The sequence below is a fragment of the Tursiops truncatus genome, chromosome 4 (assembly GCF_011762595.2).
Source record: "Tursiops truncatus isolate mTurTru1 chromosome 4, mTurTru1.mat.Y, whole genome shotgun sequence".
In the NCBI taxonomy this organism is placed as follows: domain Eukaryota; kingdom Metazoa; phylum Chordata; class Mammalia; order Artiodactyla; family Delphinidae; genus Tursiops; species Tursiops truncatus.
This window is the reverse complement of record NC_047037.1, coordinates 127,985,879-128,013,167: the sequence shown is the minus strand read 5'-3', so window position 1 is coordinate 128,013,167 and position 27,289 is coordinate 127,985,879. Positions and strand designations below refer to the sequence as shown.

At 36.3% G+C, this 27,289-nt stretch overlaps 1 long non-coding RNA gene across 1 annotated transcript in view; it reads left to right on the top strand.

The window, feature by feature from the left end:
* Positions 1-23,222, top strand: part of LOC141278609 (uncharacterized) — a 71,377-nt gene extending 48,155 nt beyond the window's left edge. The window contains exon 4 of the long non-coding RNA XR_012331579.1: positions 22,773-23,222. This is a non-coding gene — a long non-coding RNA (uncharacterized lncRNA). The remainder of the gene's footprint in view (positions 1-22,772) is intronic.
* The last annotated feature ends 4,067 nt before the right edge of the window (positions 23,223-27,289 follow it).

The window sequence follows — 27,289 nt, the reverse complement described above, 5'->3', positions numbered from 1 at the left end:
GGCAGCAGCCTTAGCGTCTCATGCCTGTCTCTGTGGTCCATGCTATTAGCCGTGGCTCGCGCCCATCTCTGGGGCTCCTTTAAGTGGTGCTCTTAATCCCCTCTCCTTGTGCACCAGGAAACAAAGAGGAAAGAAAAAGTCTCTTGCCTCTTTGGCAAGTCCAGACTCTTTCCCGGATTCCCTCCCGGCTAGCTGTGGCACACTAACCCCTTCAGGCTGTGTTCACACCGCCAACCCCAGTCCTCTCCCTGGGATCTGACCTCCGAAGCCTGAGCCTCAGCTCCCAGGCCCCGTCCTCCCAGCGGGTGAGAAGACAAGCCTCTCGGGCTGGTGAGTGCTGGTCGGCACTGATCCTCTGTGCGGGAATCTCTCCACTTTGCCCTCCGCACCCCTGTGGCTGCGCTCTCCTCCGCGGCTCTGAAGCTTTCCCCTTCCGCCACCAGCAGTCTCCACCCGCGAAGGGCCTTCCTAGTGTGTGGAAACCTTTCCTCCTTCACAGCTCCCTTCCCGAGGTGCAGCTCCCGTCACTGATCTTTTGTCTCTGTTTTTTCTTTTGTCCTACTCAGGTCCTACGAGTTTCTTGCCTTTTGGGAAATCTGAGGTCTTCTGCCAGCGTTCAGTGAGTGTTCTGTAGGAGCTGTTCCACATGTAGATGTATTTCTGATGTATTTGTGGGAGGACGGTGATCTCCACGTCTTACTCCTCCGCCATCTTGAAGCTCTCCCTGGTATCGTTCTCATTGCAGCTTTGATTTGCATTTCTCTAATGATTAGTGATGTTGAGTATCCTTTCATGTGTTTGTTGGCAATCTGTATATTTTCTTTGAAGAAATGTCTATTTAGATCTTCTGCCCATTTTTGAATTGAGTTGTTTGTTTGTTTGATATTGAGTGCATGAGCTGCTTGTATATTTTGGAGATTAATCCTTTGTCAGTTGCTTTGTTTGAAAATATTTTCTCCCATTCTGAAGCCTGTCTTTTCATCCTGTTTATGGTTTCTTCTGGTGTGCAAAAGGTTTTAAGTTTCATTAGGTCCCATTTGTTTATTTTTTATTTTATTTCTATTTCTCTAGGACGTGGGTCAAAAAGGACCTTGCTGTGATTTATGTCATAGAGTCTTCTGCCTATGTTTTCCTCTAAGAGTTTTATAGTGTCTGGCCTTACAATTAGGTCTTTAATCCATTTGAGTTTATTTTTGTGTATGGTGTTAGGGGGTGTTCTAAATTCATTCTTTTACATATAGCTCTCCAGTTTTCCCAGCACCATTTATTGAAGGGATTATCTTTTCTCCATTGTATATTCTTGCCTCCATTATCAAAGTTAAAGTGACCCTAAGTGCATGAGTTTGTCTCTGGGCTTTCTATTCTGTTACATTTATCTATATTTCTGTTTTTGTGCCAGTACCATACTGCCTTGATTACTGTAGCTGTATAGTAGAGTCTGAAGTCAGGGAGTCCGATTCTGCCAGCTCCATTTTTCTTTCTCAAGATTGTTTTGGCTATTCGGGGTCTTTTGTTTTTCCATACAAATTGTGAAATTTTTTGTTCTAGTTCTGTGAAAAATGCCATTGGTTGTTCGATAAGGATTGCATTGAATCTGTAGATTACTTTGGGTAGTATAGTCATTTTCACAATGTTGATTCTTCCAATCCAAGAACATGGTATACCTCTCCATCTGTTTGTGTCATCTTTAATTTCTTTCATCAGTGTCTTATAGTTTTCTGCATGCAGTTCTTTTGTCTCCTTAGGTAAGTTTATTCCTAGGTATGTTATTGTTTTTGTTGCAATGGTAAATGAGAGTGTTTCCTTAATTTCTCTTTCAGACTTTTCATCATTAGTGTATGGGAAAGAAAGAGATTTCTGTGCATTAATTTTGTATCCTGTTACTTTACCCAATTCATTGATTAGCTCTATTAGTTTTCTGGTAGCATTTTAGGGTTCTCTATGTATAGTATCATGTCATCTGCAAACAGTGGCAGATTTGCTTCTTCCTTTCTGATTTGGATTACTTTTATTTCTTTTTCTTCTCTGATTGCAGTGGGTAAATCTTCCAAAACTATGTTGAATAATAGAGGTGAGAGTGGACAACCTTTTCTTGTTTCTTAACTTAGAGGAAATAGTTTCAGTTTTTCACCATTGAGAAAGATGCTGGCTGTCGGTTTGTCATATTTTGCCTATGTTATGTTGAGGTAAATTCCCTCTATGCCTAATTTCTGGAAGGTTTTTATCATAATCGGTGTTTAATTTTCTCAAAAGCTTTTTTTGCATCTATTGAGATGATCATATTGTTTTTATCCATCAGTTTGTTATTATGGTGTATAACTTGATTGATTTGCATATATAGAAGAATCCATGCATTCCTGGGATAAATCCACTTGATCATGGTGTATGATCCTTTTAATGTGCTGTTGGATTCTGTTTGCTAGGATTTTGTTGAGGATATTTGCATCTATGTTTATCAGTGATATTGGCCTGTAGTTTTCTTTGTTTGTGGCATATTTGTCTGGTTTTGGTATCAGGATGAGGGTCGCCTCATAGAATGAGTTGGTGGAGTTTTCCTCACTGCTATATTTTGGAAGATTTTGAGAAGGATAGGTGTTAGCTCTTCTCTATATGTTTGATAGAATTCGCCTGTGAAGCCATCTGTTCCTGGACTTCTGTTTGTTGGAAGATTTTTAGTCACAGTATCAATTTCAGTGTTTGTGATTGGCCTGTTTATATTTTCTGTTTCTTCCTTGTTCAGTCTCGGAAGGTTGTGCTTTTCTTAGAATTTGTCCATTTCTTCCAGGTTGTCCATATTATTGGCAAACAGTTGCTTGTAGTAATCTCCCATGATCCTTTGTATTTCTGCAGTGTCAGTTGTTAATTCTCCTTTTTCATTTCTATTTTCATTGATTTGAGTCTTCTCTGTTTCTTTCTTGATGAGTCTGGCTAATGGTTTATCAATTTTGTTTATCTTCTCAAAGTACCATCTTTCATTTTTATTGATGTACACTATCATTTCTTTCATTTCTTTTTCATTTATTTCTGATCTGATCTTTATGATTTCTTCCCTTCTGCTAACTTTGGGGTTTTTTTGTTCTTCTTTCTCTAGTTGCTTTAGGTGTAAGGTTATGTGGTTTATTTCAGATTTTTCTTTTTTCTTGGGGTAGGATTGTATTGCTATAAATTTCCCTCTTAGAACTGCTTTTGCTGCATCTCAGAGGATTTGGATGGTCGTGTTTTCATTGTCATTTGTTTCTAGGTACTTTTTGATTTCCTCTTTGATTACTTCAGTGATTTCTTGGTTATTTAGTAGTTTAATGTTTAGCCTCCATGTGTTTGTATTTTTTACAGATTTTTTTCCCTGTAATTGACATCTAGTCTCATAGGATTGTGATCGGAAAAGATATTTGATGTGACTTGAGATTTTTTAATTTTACCAAGGCTTAATTTATGACCCAAGATATGATCATCCTGGAGAATTTTCCATGAGCACTTGACAAGAAAGTTTGTTCTGTTGTTTTTGAATGGAATTTCCTATAAATATCAGTTATGTCCATCATGTTTAATGTGTCATTTAAAGGTTGTGTTTCCTCATTTATTTTCATTTTGAATGATCTGTCTACTGGTGAAAGTGGGGTGTTAATTAATGTGTTATTGTCGGTTTCCCCTTTTATTGCTGTTAGCATTTGCCTTATGTATTGAGGTGCTTCTATGTTGGGTTCATAAAGATTTACAATTGTTATATGTTCTTCTTGGATTGATCCCTTGATCATTATGTAGTGTCCTTTTTTGTCTCTTGTAATAGTCTTTTTTAAAGTCTATTTTTTCTTATATGAGAATTGCTACTTCAGCTGTCTTTTGATTTCCATTTTCATGGAATGTCGTTTTCCATCCCCTCACTTTCAGTCAGTATGTGTTCCTAGGTCTGAAGTGGGTCTTTTGTAGACAGCATATATATGAGTCTTATGTTTGTATGCATTCAGCAGTCTATGTCTTTTGGTTGGAGCATTTAATCCATTTACATTTAAGGTAGTTATCGATATATATGTTCCTTTTACCATTCTCTTAATTGTTTCTGGTTTGTTATTGTAGTTATTTTCCTTCTCTTATGTTTCCTGCCTAGAGATGTTCCTTTAGCATTTGTTTTAAAGCTGGTTTGGTGGTCCTGAATTCTCTAGATTTTGCTTATTTGTAAAGGTTTCATCTTCTCCTTCGAATCTGAATGAGATCCTTGCTGGGTAGAGTAATCTTGGTTGTACGTTTTTCCCTTTCATCACTTTAAATATGCCCTGCCAATCTCTTCTGAATTGCAGAGTTTCTATGAAAAATCAGCTGTTAAACTTATGGGGATTCCCTTGTATGCTATTTGTTTCATTTCCCTTGCTGCTTTTAATATTTTTTCCTTGTATTTAATTTTTGATAGTTTGATTAATATGTGTCTTCTCATATTTCCCCGTGGATTTATCCTGTATAGGACTCTCTGTGCTTCCTGGACTTCATTAACTATTTCCTTTCCCATATTAGGGAAGTTTTCAACTATAATCTTTTCAAATATTTTCCCGTCCCTTTTTTTTTCTCTTCTTCTTCTGGGACCCCTATAATTAGAATGTTGGTGTGTTTAATGTTGTCCCAGGGGTCTCTGAGATTGTCCACAATTCTTTTCATTCTTTTTTCTGTATTCTGCTCTGCAGTAGTTATTTCCACTATTTTATCTTTCAGGTCACTCCTCCATTCTTCTGCCTCAGTTATTCTGCTATTGAATCCTTGTAGAGAATTTTAAATTTCATTTATTGTGCTGTTCATAATTGTTTGTTTGCACTTTATTTCTTCTAAGTCGTTTTTAAACATTTCTTGTATCTTCTCCATTCTATTTCCAAGATATTGAATCATATTTACTATCATTACTCAGAATTCTTTTTCAGGTAGCCTGCCTATTTCATCTTCATTTGTTAGGTCTGGCGGATTTTTACCTTACTCATTCATCTGCTGTATTTTCCTGTCTTCTCATTTTCCTTAACTTACTGTGTTTGCGGTCTCCCTTTCACAGGCTGTAAGTTCATAGTTCCCATTGTTTTTGTTGTCTGCCCCCAGTGGATAAGGTTGTTTCAGTGGGCTGTGTAGGCTTGTTGGTTAAAGGGACTGGTGCTTGTGTCCTGGTGGATGAGGCTGGATCTTGTCTTTCTAGTGGGCAGGACTATGTCTGCTTGTGTTTTTCACGTGTCTGTGACCTTATTATGATTTTAGACCACCTTTCTGCTAATGGATGGGGTTGTTTTCCTGTCTTGCTAGTTGTTTGGCATCGGGTGTCCAGAACTGTAGCTTGCTGGTTGTCAAGTGGAGCTGGGTCTTAGCGTTGAGATGGAGGTCTCTGGGAGAGCTTTCACTGATTGATATTACATGGGGCCTGGAGGTCTCTGGTGGACCAATGTGCTGCACTCGGGTCTCCCACCTCAGAAGGTCAAGCCTGACACCAGGCCAAGACCCTGTCAGCCACTCAGATCAGAAGAAAAGGGAGAATGAAAGAAAGAAAGAAAGAAAGAAAGAAAGAAAGAAAGAAAGGGAAAGAAAGAAAAGAATAAAATAAAAATGTTATTGAAATAAAAAAATTAAAAAGTATTAAAAAAGAAATAGAAACGTAGTAAAAAAAAAAAAGAAAGAAAAGAGCAAGCAAACCTTAAAATAATTCCACCAATTATAACAAGCACTAAAAACTATATGAAAAAAACACAATAATGTGGAGAGACAGAACCCTTGGAGAAAAGCAAAGCTATACAGACAAAATCACGCAAAAAAGTATACTCATACACACTCAGAAAAAGAGAAGAGAAAAAAATATTTATATTAAAAAAAAAAAGGAAGAAAGCATCCAAACCAATAAACAAATCTACCAATGTTAATAAGCTCTAAATACTAAACTAAAACATAAAACCAGGAACAAATTAGACGTAGAGAGCCAGTCCCAATTCTACAGTTGCTCCCAAAGTTCACCACCTCAATTTTGGGATGAGTCGTTGTCTATTCAGGTATTCCAGAGATGCAGGGTATATCAAGTTGATTGTGGAGATTTAATCTGCTGTTCCTGAGGCTGCTGGGAGAAATTTCCCTTTCTCTTCTTTGTTCGAACAGCTCTTGGTGTTCAGCTTTGGATTGGCCCCGCCCTGTGTATAGGTCACCTGAGGGCATCTGTTCCCGCCCAGACAGGATGGGGTTAAAGGAGCAGCTGATTAGGGGCTGTGGCTCACTCAGGCTGGGGGGAGGGAGGGGTACGGAATGCAGGGCGGGCCTGCAGCGGTAGAGGCCAGTGTGATGTTGCAACAGCCTGAGGTGCACCCTGTGTTCTCCCAGTGAAGTTGTCCCTGGATCACCGAACCCTAGCAGTGGCGGGCTGCACAGTCTCCTTGGAGGGGAGGTGTGGATAGTGACCTGTGCTTGCACACAGGCTTCTTGGTGGCTGCAGCAGCAGCCTCATCATTTCATGCCCGTCTCTGGTGTCCGCGCTGATAGCAGCAGCTCGCACCTGTCTCTGGAGCTCGTTTAGGTGTTGTTCTGAATTGCCTCCTCTCGTGCACCCCTAAACAATGGTCTCCTGCCTCTTAGGCAGTTCCAGACTTTTTACTGGACTCTCTCCTGGCTCGCTGTGGTGCACTAGCCACCTTCAGGCTGTTTTCATGCAGCCAACCGCTGTCCTTTCCCTGGGATCTGAACTCCAAAGTCCGAGCCTCAGCTCCCAGCCCCCACCCGCCCTAACAAGTGAGCAGACAAGCCTCTCAAGCTGGTGAGTGCTGGTTGGCACTGATCCTCTGTGCAGGAATCTCTCCACTTTGGCCTCTGCAGCCCTGTTGCTGCGCTCTCCTCTGTGGGTCCGAAACATCACCACCCCGCCCACCCCCTGTCTCTGCCAGTGAAGGGCCTTCCTAGTGTGTGGAAACTTCTCCTCCTTCCCAGCTCCCTCCCAGAGGTGCAGGTCCTGTCTGTATTCTTTTTTCTCTGTTTTTACTTTTTTCTTTTGCTCTATCTATGTATGTGGGGAGTTTCTTGCCTTTTGGGAGGTCTGAGATCTTCTGCCAGTGTTCAGTAGGTGTTCTGTAGGAGTTGTTCCACATGTAGATGTATTTTTGGTGTATTTGTGGGGAGGAAGGTGATCCTCTTACTCCTCTTACTCCTCTACCATCTTGAAGGTCCCTCTTTCTAGTATATCTTTAAAAAATCATTTTCTAATTTATGTCTGGGGTTTATCAAGCTGTGTTATAGCACATACTTTAACAATTATGCTGAGAGGCATAGAATTATAGAATGTTAATATTAGAAAGGATATTAAAGGTTATTATTATTATTTTTAAAAACCCATCTATATAATGCTTGGTTGTTGCCAGGCATAATTTAACATGCTTTACAAATGTTAACACATTTGAACCTCATAGCAACATTACGAGTGGTAAGTAGCATCATTACTTCCACTTCATATATGGGAAAATTGAGAGCCATAGAAAGGGTAAGTGTGCATATTTCTACACTAACTACCCAGAGTTAGTGCAGACTTCACAGGTTAAGGGCACAATATTTAAACAGACTGCCTTTACTTTGTTTACCAGCTGCAAGCTCTGGGGATTCTCAGGCTACTCATGCTTTTGACAAATGGCTACAAATCTGAGGGTTCACAGAACTCAGGAAAGCACTGCAACTTTATTATAAAGATACAAATCTGGACCAGTGAAATGAAGAGATGCACAGGTCAAGGTCTGGAGGGTCCCAAACGTAAAACTTCCATGTCATCATGACATATCACCATCCTGGCACATTTGTCTCACCAATCAGGAAGCTCAGCCAAACTCTGATGTCTAGAGTTTTTATCTGGATTTCATTATCTAGGTGTGATTGATGAAATAATAAGCCACACAATTGAAGTCAATCTCTAGCTCTTTTTTCCTCCCTGGAGGTTGGGCAGAAGTTATCTGGCTGAAAGGCCCAACCCTCCAATTGCATGGTTGGTCTTTCTGGCATGACATAGCCCACCCCCATCCTAAAACTATTTTGGGACCCACCAGGAGTCACCTGGTGGGTGAGTCAGCAAATGCTCTTTATCTGTAGACAATGCTGCTCTAATATCAGACTCATTCAATTCTCTCATTGAATGAATTTTATCTCGTTTAATCACTACAAGAATTCCTGGGGGAAATGTTATTCTCAGTTGATGGAGAAGATACAAAATGAGATTCAGATAAGTTATATTTCCACTTGTATATGGAATCATAACCCAGGCTCTCATTGTTTAATGGCAGTACCCAGAGAAAATATTTGTTTCTTTTCACCATCAGTTGATAGCACAGGTCATTGAAAACATTCTAAAAAGTTAAAATCATGACTCTCATACAGATATAAAATGAACACATATTAAAGATTTTTATTTATCTCATTATTAATGAGGGTCCCAGGCAGAAGATACAAGTAGTTCAAAGAAAAAGTAAAATAGCAGAGATATTTATGAATCAGAAATACTGAAATGAATTGCAAATCTTTGCAAAACTGGATCTCTTTTGGATGTGGGGAGAGTTGTCTCTTCAAATGAGAGAATTTGTTTACATGTAGATAGACAAGAATTATTTGTATCACCATTAGTTATCTACTAAAGGCAATGAAAGATCAGGAGCTTCCTTAGAATCAGAATCAGATAACAGAAGGTTGTGCTCTAAAGGATGAGTAGCTTTACATGTAACACATTTTCCTACACCATCAAACTAAGATTGATCAGGTTATCAGTTTGAGATGCCTTATCTCTTCCTACAAATAGAAACATTTAAGACCTTAACTACCTTCAAGTTTTTAAATTCTAGGATATCTTTGCCTATATCTTAATTGCAGAGACTCTCATGTTTGAAAAGCTTGTTTGGCTCCCTGGAATTCTAAATGAAACGTCCCAAGAAGCCTGGGGAACTTCTAGGGATGTATAAAGCTAAAAGAGAAAAACTTCTGCCATCTAGGAATAGTCCTAATATATTATTAAAAGAAATAAAACTGACCCAGAATTGCATTTGCAAGAGAATATCTATATGAGTAAAAAAATTCATGCAGTATGGAGAAGTAAAAAATTAAAAAGTAAAGGACATTTTACCCACCCCCAGGTGGCTCTCCAATATTATCTACTATTAGCAATGTTTATGTCTTTTTTATTACCCAAAAGAAAGTATATAATACAATGTTCTGAAACTTACATTAAAAAAATATATCTTGGAGAGTTTTACATATATGTGAACACAAATCTACTCCATTATTTTTACCACTGACATAGAATCCCATTGTAAGATGAACCATATACATTGTGGAAATAAAGGAAGACCACCCAAATGAGAATGGAGAGAGGTCATTTATTCAGAGTTTACCATAGCAAAGGAGTCATCGACCATTGCTTGTGTTTGGTAGATACTCAAAGGTTATCAGGGAACTGGGAAATCTTTATAGTGAAAAGGGGAAAGGTTTAGGTATGTACTATTTCTGTTTCATACATTTTTATTGCTTCCATATCCTCTTTCCCAGAGGCATTATTTAACTCTATTTTCTAATTGCTTCTCCTGGAATTTGTGCATCTCTGTAAATAATGTGCATCTCCATAAATAATGTGTGTATCCTGCCATGTTATAATTCATGAATTTACTTACTGGATGTTATGGTGACTCAGGATTGAACTTTCTTATACTGTGTCTTGTGCTTTCTTCCCTCTTCTCAATATAGTTATATTAGTGTTTATTCTATTTGACATTCATTGGACTTCCTTTACCTGAGGAATCATGTCTTTCAAAACTTTGGGAGAAATCTCAGCCATCATCTTTTTGAGTATTGTCCTTCCCCTTCTCCCCATAATTTACCTCTAGAGCTCAGAATAGACATATTAAGACTTCTTACCCTTTTCTCCATGTCTTTTAACCTCATATTTTTCATATAATTTTTTCAGATGTATCATCCAACTCACTGATGCTCTTTTCAACTTTGTCTATTCTTCTGCTTTACATTTGTGTTGTTTTAAATTTTAATTACTATATTTTTTCACTTCTAGAAATTCTTTATTTTTCAAATCTTCTTTGTCATTTTTATAGTTTTGCTTCAATCCCCTCTTTGATTTCCTTGCACATATTTCCTTACATATATTTGATTTCCTTACACATATTTCTTATTCCTTACACATATTTGTTTATACATAATTACTTTATGCTCTTTATCTAATATCTCAGATCTTTATGGATATGCTTTGGTGTTACAACTGATTTTCACTGAACATAGTTTATTACTTTAGATTACTTCTGACTTTTTTTTTTTAATGTGAGCATATGCTTATTGTAACCACCTTTGGGAATCCTGTGAGGTTTGGGTGAAAGGTAATTTTATTTAGAAGGGAATTGCCCTTGTTCCTATGGAATACCCAGGGGTACCATCAACTGGTGTCCATTTTTAACTAAAATTCTCACCCTGGGCTTTTGCATTTATGCCATGGTGGGTGGCTTTGATTTTGGGTTTTGAAGAAATGATAAACTTTCTTTTCTTTCTATCTCTGTTGTACAGTTTTTCTTCTTTTTCATTATTTTTTCCAGGGTGTGGCTCTCCTTCAGCCTCAGCTTTAGGTAGGGTTGTCATTAGTCTGGTTCTCTGCTCTACCCAGATCCAAGGCTTAGTTGACTTAGTACTCCAGGCCTCTCTACCACCTACCCAAGCCTCTGACCACCAGACCACCAGACTCTGATGATGTTCTTAGGGTATGGGACAGTTATCATTCCTGGAGCAGTGTTTTTACCTTAATGAGATGTGATTTCTCTTATTTCCTTGTATGTTCTACTTATTTCAAAGGTTTTATTTTCCTGACATTTTTTTTTGGTGATGTATTTCAGGAGGATTTTGGAATCTTTAGTCCACGAAATTACTGGAAAAAAATTTTTCAGTTGCCTTTATATATTGTAATAAATTCATTTAATTTTCTTCCTCAACCATATGTGGAAGATGCAAGGCAGAACTATGTTTATTTTACTAGTAAGTACTGCTTCCATTACTACTGGCATGGGTTTGCTGAATAAAGCAAAGTCTTTACAGGTTAGACCCAAGTTCCTGAATCCTAAATCTATTGAGAATTCATATAAAATATTGTGTTGAATGGCAGCTCCACCAAAATACCACCAAATTGTTGATAAAACAAAGCTGAGTTTATTCTTACTGTGGAAAAGAGAACACTACTTTGAGAGAACCTTGTTAGTATCTCAGGTGGAGGAGGACAAAACTGAGATATTTGTGAGATTTTGAACTCTGGTTTAAGGCAGGTCTTTCAGTGCAGGGACTTGGTTGTGATCGGGTAAGAATCATAATATAATTGTTTAGTTCTGTTGTGTATAGCAAAGATTTTGAAATAAGGGTTTCAAAGAGTCTTGGGCTATATTTTTTCTTTTGGTTCTTTCTATTGAAGATTTGAGGAAGATCTTGGAATGAAAGAAGGAAGATCTTGGAATGAAAAATAAAGTGATTTGCAACTGTTATATTCCTGGGCAAATAAACTTTTATATTCCTGGAATAGTAAAGTCCTGTTGATGGAAACAGTAAGACATATGAGTGTAGATGCTTTCAGTTTTCAAGTGGAAAATAGTAGCTGTTTGAGAACACTTTATAAAATGGTACAACTTAATGATAAAAGGAACATCATTCACAGAACCATGCATTGCTGCACAGTTTGAACAAAATATGGCTATGGTGTTAAATGCACTTTTCTCAACAAAACTTTCAATTGTTATATAATGATAGATGTGATCTCTGAAATTATATAAAGTAATTAAAGTGATGAGACAATTTTCAGCACTTGGATTTGTAAAATCTGAGGTGACATGTTCAGGAGACTACATTATTGAGATGTTCATTGTGATGCCTTTAGCCCTATTGTAAGGATCTTCTTTCTTCTGTAATCCCATCAACATTCTCAGACTCCCTTACACAGGGACAACCAGATGGCAGAAAAGCCTTCTTTGAGGGTTGCATGCTTTGGATGAAAGAGAAAGAATTCCTAAGGGGGTCTTCTGGCTTGAATCTTGCTTTTGTGCCCAATAATCTAAAGATATTGTATATCATTTAATCTAAGACACCGTCAATTGGAAGAAGATCCATTGTTTTATGTACTACAACAGAGGAGCCCTACCAATTGAACTATGTAGTAATGCTCTCTTATAACCTAGAATTTTTATTTTATAGTCATTAAAATAGTTCTTTTATATCTAGAGATGTATTTTTATCACATATCATTCTTTAGCATAGGTAAAAAGAACATATGCCAAGTAAATTGTTTATTCTTAAGATGCTTTCACATAACATCTCTTCAGAAATGCTTTTTGACTTGGAGGCATTGACGTTAGTGCTTTTCCAACAATATCATCATCTGTGCCGTTAAGAATGTTGGTAGCACAGCATTTCTTAAGAATATTCCTCTGCTGTTTCTGAAATTCTCTTCCAATGACACCTATTCTGTAAACCTTGATGCAATATGTAAACTCTCTGGATCTTATGAGCCAATATCAAGGGAAGATTTTCAGGTAACAGTCAGGATTCACATTTCTTCATCAAATTGTCCTTAAATAGTTTGCTGGCTGATAGTTATACCACCAGGAAAAATATCAATTTGGCTTGTATGAGGTAATGGCAATTATGGTATGACAACAGCCTGGCTACTAGCAATTATAAGATCTCATTAATTGTGTATCTTAGAATGAATGAAATGAAAATTTGTATTAAAAAAGCTACCAACTATATTTTTTCCTCTTAATCCTTCCTAATTTATTCTCTACTATATAATCTTGTTAACTTGATTTTCTTAGCCCTCTGGGGGAACTTCATTCTTACTTTAAATATTTACTTCTAGGACTGAGTAAGCTGACAAACCCTCTGCAGAGCCTTGGAGGGCTGGTCCCCTTTCCTTTTCTTTTTTACAATAGGAATAGAAAAGAGTTTTATTTGAGCCAAACTGAAGACTATAGTTTGGAAGCCAGCTTCCCAGATTACTTTGAGAAACTTCTCTAGAGAAGCCTGGTTTTCAGTACAGTTTTATGTCTTGTGAGAACAAAGAACATCAAGCAAGTGAGGGATACATTCCTTCAAGGTTTATAAAAACAGATCAGCTCATGCACAATTAGTCAGTAATGCCTTGGCACCTGGTAAGGGAGTCTTAGTATGGAAGGAGTACCAGCACTGGCATCCCAGGAAGGGAAGCATTTAATCTTTATTTTTAGCATGGACATTCTTTACTTCTGGTCAATGCACACCTTTCTTTAATAATTAAAGCAGATGTACAATGTATGTTTGATAGCACAAACAGGCTATTTTAGTTAGCATAAAATGCAAGTTAACTCATGTATAAGCCAGAATGACTTGCCCATATCTCAATATGTGAACATTTCTTTTATCACAGGTTACCAGAAACTTAGTATCTTAATCTCACCCTGAAGGCTATAATGTACAATTTGCAGAATGATATTTTACTGGTATAACATATTTGATTCCTGGGTGGTATAAGAGGAAGTTTCAGTTGCAAGCTAGAATATGACATCAAATTAAGGAACTGGCCTTGGAAAGTTCACCATCTGAGAAACAGATGTGATACTAATATGTCCATTTTGGATTAAGTTATATAACCCAAGGTGTCCATGTGTGTGAGATGGACTACCATCTGGTCCTGGAATGAGGTAAGACTAATAAATTCACTTAAAATGTCAGCTTCAGTTTAAACTATAAGAACTGAGTGGTCCCCAAATAGAAAACCCAATAACTAAGTCCTTTGCTATTCAAGTTTCTTTAACACTCAGCAATAAACTAATCCCCAACTGCTGGAGTAACCTCAGTGGTTCTGACTCCTTTTTAGTGAATTTGTATTATATGGTGCTGATTATAATATTTTAAGGGAAAGCATAAAAACGGTTTACATATTTTGGAAATATATTCTCTAGTCTTTAGGAATGTAGTAAAGAATTATATCTACTCTACATCATCAACAATGACTTTTAAGGCACTAAAAAATTGTTTTTCTTTCTTAATGTATCAGCCATTCCAAGCTTCTATGAAGCTTTTTTGCATTTCAGGGTTTCCTAAGACCACTGGACCCAGCTCAGTTTTCTTTTCTAATTCATAAATATAAAAGATTTATATTTTTGGTATGGAGGGGCAAGGGATTTACCCTTGTCCTTCTTAAGTTAACATAACAAGATTCATTGGTTCCAGAGCAAAGGCTGTAATCTACCTTGGGTATCGAGGTATGGGGAACTCATTATTATTAAACTCTTATATACTTAAGTATAAATCCTGAGCTTGCTTACTAAATACAAAAGGCATGGCCCATGGTTTCTCTTGGTTTCTTTCTTAGTTTAACTTTCTAGTTGAGGAAGGAAAACTTGTACACAAATTTGAGAATAACAGCAGGAGCAGTATATGTACACAGCAGAATGAGGGGCAATGGCAATAAATGCTTACAGGTGTTGAGGGGGAGGGGTAATTTTTGGCTGATGAGTTGGAGAGAGTTTAGTGAAGGAGGCATAGTTTGTGGTGAGTTTCAGTGACATTATCTTTTCACTGGTTTTACAGGGAACACGGCAAGCACTTTGCTTTTGCATGTGAAGGCTTTCTTTAGTTCATTAGAGTTTCTTGTTGTAGCAAAGCCAGTTGGACTTGGTAAAAATGGCTGGGATGGTGCACCAGAAGCCAGGAATGCTGTCATTTTTTGCTTAAATGGGTGGGGAGTGGGGCGGGAGACTAAACAGGATTCAGCAAGCAACTTGTTGGGGAGCTCTGCCCATCCCATCCTCCCTCTTCCCCCAGGTTACATTCTTTTTCTGAACCATCTGACCTTGCAGGGCCCAGTACATAACTGCTCCCTGCCCTGAGGTGGAAAAGTATAATTCACTGGGCCCATCGTGATGGGAATGGGTCCAAGAGAAAGTGTAGTGAGAACTTTTCTAGGGTCTTCCTTTTTACTTTTGTTCAGATTTGGGAGAGGATGGTGGTGGAGAATCACCTGCTTCTTTCGCAAAGAACCTCTCTGCCCACCGGTTTCCTGCAGCCACTGCTTCTCACCAAGCTCATTTACATAAGAAGTGCATCAAATGGTAAAAGCCAAGTCACATGTAAACTATATTCGGAAATTAATGATGTTCACTTTTAGCAACAAAATCTCAGTTTTTGCATACTGTCAGGTTTCTTAATGATGTTTCAGAGATTCAGAATTATCATTTAGCAACTGTTTGTATATGAAAATTTGCTGCCAAGCCACTTTTATGCTTTGTCAGTCAAAATGACACTTGCAGTTGTCAGGTGTGACCTAAGCTACTTTAAGGGTAAGGGGAGTTTTGGAATTAAGCTTTTTCAAAGAAAGTTCAGTCACCAGAGTGAACAGCCAAACTTTGAATTTGGAAGAAAGCAAAACTGGAACCTTCTGCACTCCCTGAGGGTGAAACATTCTTCAGTATTTCCAAGCAAAGGATTGGACCTGGGCTAATGCCCTTAGTGTTAGACTAAGGACTAGAGAATATGCATACTTTAAAATAAATAAAAATTGCTACACTTTTTAAATGGGCACATATATCTTTCCTGTCCCATTTTATTTTATTTTTTTGTGGTATGTTTACTTAGTTCTCTTAAATATTTATCATTTTAAATTCACAAATTAAATAAAATGTAAAAATCTAATAAAAGCCTATTATTTAAAAAAAACTAATAAAATTTAAAAAAATCTTAGTTTCACTGCCTCATTCAAGACAACATTTACATTTAAGTATGTTTGTATTTCCTTTACTAAGATATATTTTTTTTCTTTTAAATCATGGTTATCTTCATTGCTAAGATATAATTTTCAAAAAGGTAAAATCATGACTCATGAAAATGTAAACATGTATCAAAGATGATATTAAACTCCCTAATTAATGAGAGAACCAGGAAGATGTTCAAACTTGTTCAAATGAAAATTTGAAGAATATATAAACATATATACACACACATAATCAGGAGTGCTGACATGAATTTACTAATAGGTGGAACAAAACTGATTAATATCCTACAGGATGATAAAATATAATCTCATGATGTATGTTTAGGGTCATCTGCAGGCTGGGGATAAATATTTCTACTAACAAACTTCATTTGCAGTGATATAAATAAGAATCATTTACATTACCATCAGTTTTCTGCAATGTGACTTCTACCTCTGCAGAGCTTTAAAATCACCTAATCATTAGAAATAGAATCAAATGTACATAGTTAAAAAGAATCAGATAACCCCTGGCTTCCATAACTCCACTGAAAGGACAACCAGTAATCTCTTTTGCCCATTTTTAACTGTTGGACAATTTTCCTGACATTACATTAAAAAAAAAATTGGAGTATAGTTGATTTACAATGTTGTGTACTGCAGGTGTACAGCAAAGTGAATCAGTTATACATCTACATATATCCACTCTTTTTTTTAAGATTCTTTTCCCACATCAGCCATTACAGAGGATTGTGCCCTGTGCTATACAGTAAGTTCTTATTAGTTATCTATTTTATATATAGTGGTGTGTATATGTCAATCCCAATTTCCCAATCTATCCCTCCCCTCCACCTTATCCCCTGGTAACCATAAGTTTGTTATCTACATCTGTGATTCTACTTCTGTTTTGTAAATAAGTTCATCTGTATCCTTTTTTTAGATTCCACATATAAGTGTTATCATATGATATTTGTATTTCTCTGTCTGACTTACTTCACTCAGTATGACAATCTCTAAATCCATCCATGTTGCTGCAAATGACATTATTTTGTTCTTTTTTATGGCTAAGTACTATTCCATTGTATATATGTACCACATCTTCTTTATCCATTCCTCTTTTGATGGGCATTTAGGTTGCTTCCATGTCCTGGCTATTGTAAATAGTACTTCCATGAACATTGGGGTACATGTATCTTTTTGAATTATGGTTTACTCCGGGTATATGCCTAGGAGTGGTATTGCTGGGCTGACATTACATTTAATTACATTTCTGACTTTGGTGAGAGGTAAATCTAATCCTTTTCAGGTGTCATTTTGGATGGAGGCATGATATGTTGTACATCCTTACAAGTTCATTAGTTATGGTGTAAGGCCTAAAATTAAGGTCCAATATTATGTGCTGCCTTGACATCTGAGGAAACTGAGAGGGCCTTGAATGGTCCAATCGCAAGTTCTCCTCCCCACTCTTCTCCCATTGATATTGACCTTTAGTCAAACAACTCTTCTTATCAAGGGGACAAGGCACATTTCCTGCTTAATCCTGAGTAGAGATGGTGTTCTCTGCCAGCCCACATAGTAACTCAAACAAGCCAATCACATCCTCCTGTGGTAACCAGGGGCACCTCACCCTCTTGATACTGCAAAGCCTGCCTCCCACAGACCTTGGTTGTTCACTCTGCACCCAAGTGCAACCCTTGTGTGTCTCTGTGCAATGTCTTTGGCTCCCAGGCTATGAGTATCTGTGACTAATGCTACTGTCAGTCTTATCTGTCCTGTGTTGGGTGTCAGGGTTCAGCCATCACCATAGTTGGAGGGTAGGAATCTCTCCTTCATCAATAGGTAAATAGGGGGTGATTACAACATCAGTTTAGAGAGTTGAATAAGAGCAGAGCAGGGGAAGGGAAAATAATATATCATCTAGGGGAAAACAGACCAAGGTCCAGCAGAAATGGTGAGTGAGACTCATGGGCTGAAAGAATGCTCTAGGTAGAAGAAAATTCATGTGTGAATATTAAAACCAAAGGGTCTAGCTTCTTCAAGAGACTGAAAGTTTTTTCAAAATGACTGGAATATATGGAGAATACAAGATCATGATTGCTTAGAGATAACCTGGACGGGTAAGAGGTAGCAGTGAAAGCCAAGTTTAGGAATTTGGACTTTATCTTAAAAGCAATAGGAATGATTGAAGAGGGTGTTATGTGATCAGGGTTGTGTTTAAAAGAATCTTTATGGCTTTAACAGAGAGTGAAGAATGTTTAGAATAGAGATTGGTAGCTAGTAAGGAAGTCATTAAAGCAATCTGGGTATAAATATGGTGTCTTTTCCAAGAGTACGAATAGTAGAGATGGAAATAAATGGGCTTAATTTAGGAAATATTGAGAAATTAGGATTTAGTGGGTTTGGTGATGAATTGGATGTGGGTAGAGTTGCCAGATTTAGCAAATAAAAATACAGGATGTTCACTTCCATTTGATTTTCAGATAAACAACAAATAATTTTTTTAGTGTATGTTACAAGCAATTGTTGGATCACATACAAATTATTAATTGTTTAACTGAAATTCAAATGTAGCTGGGTGACCTGTATTTACTTGACAATGCTAAATGTGTGGTTGAGATAGAAGGAGGAGTTAGATGACTCCCAGGTTTTTGAAGTATGAAGTTGTTAGAAGAGTGAAACAAGGATTTTCTATTTACTCAGAATATGAATGCTTATTACAAATCAAACATTCCACAAAGAAAACCCACTTCAAAAACACATCTTTGGGAAGGGGATTTTACATTTTGATCTTCTTCATAAAACATGGTATATTTTGATTTTTTTTCCTCGGGAGGAAAGGAAGAACTGTCAGAAATAGAATAAAGTAAAAGATGGGAGGATAAAGTAGCAGTATATTGTGAAAGGGAGTTCTGTTTAGGGGCAGATGAGTGGGGTCTAAGGTGAGAAGACCCTGACCTTGGATTATTTTGATGTCAGGTGACTATAGTTATGCTTGTTTCTGCTTTTCATTGTGGTTTTATATGAGTTTCACTTTATATTAAGGGAGGTTGTTCTACTCAACAAAGTAGTAGGGTTTATTAACTTTCAAGGTCAAATAAGTGAGATTCTGGTTATTAAATCTCAGCGTCTAAAGGTAATGAATCACAAAGATTAATTTGGCATGAATCATAAACCAAAAAGTAAAAGCTAAACCTATAGAACTTCTCAAAGAAAACATAGTGGATACCTCACAATCACAGGATAGACAAAGATTTCTTAAATAAGATGTGGAAGGAAAAAACCATAAGAGAGGAAAATTGTAAGTCAGATTTTAGAAAAATTAAAATTCTGTTTATCAAAGACATTGTTAAGAAATTGAAAGGACAATCCATAGATTGGGCAAAATATTCAAAGTACATATATCTGACAAAAGACTTGTATTAAAAATATTCTTAAAACTCCTAAATCTCAATAATAAAAGACAAACCTCATATAAAAGACAAAAAACAGAAAGATATTTCACAAGAGAAGATACATGAACAGCCAATAAACTCATGGAAAGATAATCAACTTCGTTAGTGTTCGGGGAAATGTATTTTCCTGAAGTCTACAATGAGATAGCACTTAACACCCACTTGAATGGCTAAAATTAAAAAGGCTGATGGTACTGTTGGCGAGGATGTGGAAAAATTGGAACTCAGACATGCTGGTGGGAGAATAAAATGGTACAACCTCTTTGGACAATGGTTTGGCAGTTTCTTATAAAACTAAACAAATATCTATCAGAAATTCCTCTCCTATGCATTTATACAAGAGAGATAAAACATACACCCACAAGAACATTTATATAAGAAAATTCATGGATGTTTTATTCATGATAAACTCAAACAGAAAAGAAAATCCAAATACCCATCAACCAGTGAATAAACAAGTTGTGCCGTGATCATACAATGCAGTAACAGTGAAAAAAGAAACAAGCTACTGATACACAGAACAACATGGGTGCATTTCACAACTTTAAGTTGAGTGAAAGAAGCCAGGTGCAAAAGAGAACATACCGTATGGCTCCTTTTATGTGACTTTATATGATATTACAGAAATCTAAACAATGGTTGCACAGAGGTGGTATGGAGTGGGATAGGCTGGAAAAGGGAAGAGAGGGAACTTTCAGGGGTGATGCAAGTGCTCTGTATCTTCATTGGGTTGTGGTTATGTGGGTGTACACATTGGCCAAAGTTAATTGAATTCTACACTTAAAAGCTGGGCATTTTTCTCCATGTAAATTATGCCACAATTAAAAAGATAATAGAAAAATAGACAATGATAGAACTCTTTCTTATTTTGTGAGTAGAATAAATTACACAGATGAAAATGCAAAGGCAACACAAGTCATCATTGGAGAGAAGGGTAAGAGGTTCAGGTTTGCACTCTAGATTCTCTTGATATCATCCAAATGTCTTAAACTCACCATCCTCTCTGAGACAATCTGGATAAAATTACACATGTAAATGATCTTAGTAGAAACCCAAGTGGTAAGTACGTATAGGGAAATATCAGTCTTTTTCTTTTTCTCATATGTGTTACTCTCCTGAGTGGTGACTGATGAATAAGTTGAAGAGTTTGTTCAAATCAGTTCACATAGTGTTGGTCTCATGCACACAGAATCAATCAACAATATCTAAAAAGAGAGAAAGTCTTGAGAGAAGATTTATGTATTTTTAAAGAACATATCATGTTTGCAAATTATATAACATTGTTTTCAAATATTTTGCTTGTTTAATCACTGGGAAAACTTTTTAAAAAAGAGCTACTCAAAATTATTTCTTTTTAAGAACTACTTTCAAACATATTTTTCTCTAGAAAATATTTTTCCCAAGAATGAATCTCTGTCCTGTGTCTTATGGAACACATTTTGAAGACACTATTAGTAATTTAAAATATTCACAGATTCTCAAGTAATGCTGAGATGACAAATCAGCTTATTAAGATAACTGAAATGAAATAAAAAAGTACAAGCTTTGTAGCATGCAAGTTAAAACTAATGAACTAATGAAATTATGATCATATTATTTACAGGTTAAACATTCAATTCAAACATCTCTCACATCTGTAGTGAGAATTTTCAAGAGGTATAAAAGGGAAATCTTGTCTTATGGAGATTCCAGTAGCATGCTGTTTCTTTAAGAGAGTTAACAAATTTCTTCCTCTCAGTAAATTTAAGATTTATGAAATAAACACTCTACTGAATGAAGAATAAGGGACATACTATTTCAATTTAAAATGTTATACCATTTCTCTTTCAATAAACAATCAAAAAATGAAGAGAGAATATATTTTGCTTCTTTCTTTAACAGGTTTATAAATGATACCTGATTTTAACATGGGTGAAAAATAAGTACATGAGTACTGTTTCTGTATACAATTCTACTTTAAAGCCTATATTCTTACTATTTAATACAATTTTCTAACACAAGAGACATAGCCCATGTCAAAACAGGAGCGCAGAGCCAAATGTGCTTATGAGAACACAAGCCTCCTGGAAATTAAAAAGAAATGTTGAGGGGCTTCCTTGGTGGCACAGTGGTTGAGAGTCCGCCTGCCGATGCAGGGGACACGGGTTCTTTCCCCGGTCCGCGAAGATCCCACATGCCGTGGAGCAGCTAGGCCCGTGGGCCATGGCCGCTGAGCCTGTGCGTCCGGAGCCTGTGCTCCGCAACGGGTGAGGCCACAACAGTGAAGAGGCCCGCGTACCCCCCGCCCCCCCAAAAAAAACAAAGAATGTTGAGGATGGCTTTGAACTTCCACAGTGCATAGAATGCCTCATATTAACTAGACTTCAAGAGACTGGAATACTCCAACTAACTGTTGATTTATAGGTATTTTAGTTTTACAATTCGTCACCTTTCTGAGTTTACTAATTTTCCAACTGGGGCTTCTAGATATAAAATTATATCACCTGTAATAATTGTAGTGGTGTTTTCTTCCCCTTTAATATTTTCACATTTCATTTATTTTTATACTGTATTTCATTGACTGGTACTTACAGGAAAATAATTATGGAAAAATGAGCATCTTGCCTGTGACGGATTTTAATAGAAATGCTTTTAAATTTCACCATTAGACCTGATTTTTGCTTATTTTATTTATATATACATAAATGTGTATAATTTTCTACATTAAATTAATAGTCATCTATTCTTATTCTAAGTTTAAAAAAAAACAATCAGGAATAGAAGTTAACTTTTACAAATTAAGTTTTGGGTACCTATTGGGAAACCATATGATTTTTCTCCTTGGACTTGTGATAAATTATACCTATAAAGTTTTACTGTATGACTTTTATTTGCAAATATTTTATTTAGTACCTTAAAATCTATACTCATTAGTGACATTTGTCTGTAATTTTTTGTGATATATAAAATTTTGTTATTACTAATATGATTATACATAATGAATTTTTTTTTGTAAGATAAGGGATAGTTTGAATAACAAAACATTATATATTAAACATTTGAAAAAATTCACCCCTGAAACCATCTAGGCCTTTGGAAGGTAGTCTTTGAAACTATTTCAACTAATTCTATGATTATATTATTAATTGTCAATGAATTCATTAACCCATTTTATTCAACAGAGATTGAATTGTTTATTAGTTGAACTTTTTCCCACAAAGTATTTAAGATGGCTAGTGCAAACATTAAAAATAGGAATTTGATCTTAAATTGCATGGTATATGCTACAATTCAATTTTATTAATGAAAAAGCTATAGTTCTATTATATTCCATATTTATGTTGAGTGGAACAACACCTTGTGTGCGATATAAAATAAAAATAACTGATTAATGTAGCATGTCGAGAATCTGTTTCTGCCTGAAACTTGAGTCATAGGTTCTTCTGAAATAAGGGAGTATGTTTTACTCATATAGGAATATATATTTTATTATCTGTATCCATACAGTGCTCTGGCATATAATGAGTGTTCAATAAATACTTGCTCCTTTTAAAAAAACATGAATGAATCAGCCAATATAAACACACCTTTTTTTTTCTTCTTGTTTTTAGGATTGGCAGAGCCGTGCTGAGCACCATGGCACACGGACTCCTACTGGTGCCATCCCAGCCCTGGGAGCTATAGCATGGTCAGAACAAGTGTTTCTGTTCCTTTTTCTCTTAGAAACTGCAAAATACATCAGGCTAGCAGCTGGTGCTGGATTTTCCCTCATATATCCTATTGGAGGTTAATCATTAGGGAGAGGAAGAAATACGTTGTTTTGTTAGGATTGGTAGAAACAAAAGGAACGTTAAACGATGCGACAAAATGTTAAGATTTGCATTTGGAAGGAAAATATGTTATATATTAGTTGTTAAATGCAGGTTTTATAAAAAATATTAGCCAAGGAGGTGAAACACAATATCCTGTTTAGACATTTTGCTTTCAATTTTCGTAATAAAGTTACCATTTATTATGCTTATGTAACAATTAAAACTCATTTACTCTAACAACAATAATAAGTAGTTGCTAGTTGCTTTTCATTTTTATCTCACTTATTACACATACCAATTCTATGAGCGAGGCAATCTTTTAATCCCCAGCTCACAGAGAAGTAAACTGAGGCTCAGAGGGAATGCATTCGTAAGTTATGTGTGGAGTAAGTGGGAAGCCAGGCTGTAAATTCACACTTGTCTGGCTTCAAAACCATGCTCTAAAATACTAGACAACATCACCTGACCATTTCACTTTAAGTTATAAAAATGTTTTAAAGTATTCTCTCTGGGTCTCTTCTATATCACCCCTGTTCCTTCACCATATTTCATTGCTTCCTGAGAAATCAAGTGGACATACATTACTTCAGCAAGCTGACTCTAATATTCCAGTCTCTTCAGCTTTTATCACCCTATATGTTTCAGCTTGCGTATTTACATGACCATCAGAGCCAAAGTTTGTTCATATGACATAAAGAGCTATGCTTTTTTTCTTGAATAATCAATCACTAATAATAGTCTGGATGCTTTTTACAACTAATTTTTGCATATGGAAAACATTTTAACAACCTGATAGATAATACAGAGAAATTATATGAAAACTATCAGCATGTTCAAAATAAAGTTCACATGCAAGGCATTTCAGTAATTTGATAAAACTGTCATAAATTTATACAGCCATCATCTCCTTTTGCAAATCTCTGGAGCAGTAAATGATCTTCTCCAACCTGTTAGTTTAGTTTCAGTTTTGGAATAGTAACTATTTCTCTTGTTTACGTTCAGAGACGTTTTAAGCTAGCAACCTTCCCAAGAATTGAGTACATAAAAGGTCACATTGACCCTGACTTATCTGAACATTTCCAAGTTTTCTGGCTCACCCAACAGGGCTCTAGATAACCCAGTGGCTACACAGCACAAAAAAGGTCACTGCCAAAGACATGTCTTGCAACATTAGGGCGGGTTTGCATTTTTTTTTTTTTGGAGTGAGTTTCTCTCCATATGAGATGAAGCAATTTTCATTTCTTCCAGATTAAAATTTCATTTCCTATAGAAGCTATCTTCTTTAGCTAACTCACCCTAAATGCATGCATTTTGGGATAAAAATATTGAAACCTATGAGGACTATTATAGATCAAGCAAAGGATAAATAGGGTGCATTAATACAATAGAATAATAAATATTAATTTATATAAATATAATAGTATATAAAACAATTATGTATCATAATTATAAAATATTACATTTATACATAAAATACGTAATTGCAAAATATACCATATATTATATAATATGTATTAATTATGTGTTATAATAATATAAATACTAGTAACTATAATAATAAAAATAAAAATAGAAAGAAAGCAAGGTAAGAAAGTTTGATGGCCCAAGTAGTGCTTGAGCTCAGAAGAGTACTTTGCATGGTAGAATGGCTGTAAGGTGGAAGTGACACTCTCATATAACCTTTCTTATGTAATATTTTGCTGACCCTGATGATACTAATTCAATTACTCTATTTTAAAAATACATTGTAAATCAAATATACTTCAGTAAAAAAAAATAAAAACATTAAAAATAAATTAAAAAATAAAAAATACAGAAAAACACACAAAAAAAGTAAAAATCACTTTAATTCTACTATATTTAGCCCCATGAATTTATAAAAAGAAAGGCATGAAAATATATCTTCTATCTCTCCAGTTCTTCCTACTGAAATAGCCACTGTTTCTCGTTCGTTTTTAGTAGTTTCTAACAATGCATCTTGAAGTGGCTGCCACCTCATCACCAGAAGCTCTGGCTTTCCCATGACCTACCAGTCTATCAAGAAGTACAGCCTGAGCCATAAATGGGGCTCAGGAACAGTGCTCTGCTATCTATTCGAGTCACTGCTTCCCTGTCACATGTGAGGGAGCTCTGCACACAACCACTTTTTAACTGCTTGGCATCAGGGCTGCCTCTTAGACCTGGACCTACTCCTTGCTTCTGCTTCTTTCTAGAATCAGGTGCCCAAACAGCCTGATGCGTGCTCATTTCTGCTTGGGAGCGCCTCTAGTTCTTCTCTCCATCCCCTGGCTTCAATGTGAGATGCAGCTCCATAAACCCCTACTTCTTAGATGCCTTCATTGAAACACACAGATTCCTTCTGCTCCAGAATTTTATTGCAATTTACTGTGGGGTGTACAGGATGTTGTTATACATTACTGGGTGCTCCCTTTAGCACTGAAGACACTCATTCTTCCTGCTGCAAAGAATGTTACCTGCTGACAGCGCACAGCTGAGTCCACCTTCAGGAATTGCCCGCTGCCAAAGGAAACAACATTGCCCATGGTTATGGTTATGAACCTTAAGGGTGGAACAGCCCACCTTCAATGACTGGTTGATGAGAAGGTGCAAAGGTGCTAAGAAGATGGCCCCCTTTACCCATCATTAAAGGGCCAACCAGCTTTAGAGCTCCCTGAGGCATCACTGATAGCCTCTACTGCAACCACATCATGGTTCAACCTCTCCCTCTGATCAGTCCTGCTGCCTCCTCCCATCTCCCTTACAGGTGCTCCTGAGGACTGTCCTTAATTAACACCTGCATACACATCCCTGTCTAGTTTGTTTCCTGGGCAACCTGACCTATGGCATGAGGGTAAAAAGAATAACATTAAAAGCTGCACAGGTTTTAAAATTATGGTCCCAGGCCTTTAATTTCTGACTCCTGAAATTGTAAATTGTTACTCTGATGGTATTCTGCCCTCCTCTATAAATTGGAAACAATAAAAGAGCTATATGAAATCTATTTTCTAGGAAGATTATCTAAAGGTAATCTGAATAATAGTTTTCCTTTGCCTTGTGTTCGGTGACAAGTTCTCTAGGACCCTGTCCTACCCAAGAATTGTCACTTCTCAGATGTACTTATTATCCCACCTGACTAGTAAATGGTCATGGAACAATAGATTTATGTATATGATAACAGTGGGGAGGCTGACCAGTAAGTTGTAGTTCCTGGGCAGCAGAACCAACATACATACTAGCTGGTTGTGAATTTACTTGTAAAATGTGAGTGTGATCCAAGTCCCATATTAAGCAAGCCCTGGAATTTACAAGACTGAAAACTCCTTGAGGGTAGGGCCAATTTTGATGGTAGGTACTCAACCTATATATGCTTTATTCCTGAATTAATATTCCTCTTCTACATGGAAGTAATAGTCAAATACAACCTGTAATATATTGATGAATATGTTAACCGATAAAGCATACAAACAATAAGTGGATATTTCTTTCATTCCTTAGCATAGAATTAATTTGACATTAGGGATATTCTGAACATCAACAATATTCCTTAGGATTTGCTATATATATAATCATGTCTGAATACACTTTTATTTCCTTTTTTCCAATCTTTATGACCTTACTCAATTTTTACAACCTTATTTCATTGGTTAGAACCTCTGGAACGATACTAAATAAAAGTGGTGAAAGTCAACATCCTTAATCTTGAAAAAGTGTTCAATATTTCACTGGCAGTAGGTTTCAATAGATGTCTATTATAATATTGAGTTAGTCCTCCTGCACTTTTAGTTTACTGAGATTTTTTTCATGAGTTTTTGTTGAATTTCTCAACTTATTTTACATGCATTGATATATGCACATGATTTTTCTCCTCTATTCTGTTAATCAATTACATTGACTGATTTACAGTTGTAAAGTCAGTCTTGAATACTTGGTCATGATGTATTGTCCCTTTACATATTGCTGGATTTGACTTATTAATATTTTGATAAGAATATTTACATGTATATTCATTAGGGATTTTGTTTCTTGTAATGTCCTTCTTAGGTTTTGGTATTAAGGCTGTGTTGATCTCATAACATCAGTTGAAAAGTTATTCCCTCATCCTTTATATTCTAAAAGGGTTTATTCAAGACTGGTATAAATGTTTGATGGAATTCATCAGTGAAACCATCTTGGTCTGAAGCTTTCTTTGTAGCTTTGTGGGAAGGTTTCAAATTATGACTTCAATTTCTTTAGTGCTATTCAGATTTTTCTCTTACTTTGCATCAGTTTTTGTGAGTTGTGTTTTTTTTTTCAAGGAATTTATCTATTTATCTCAG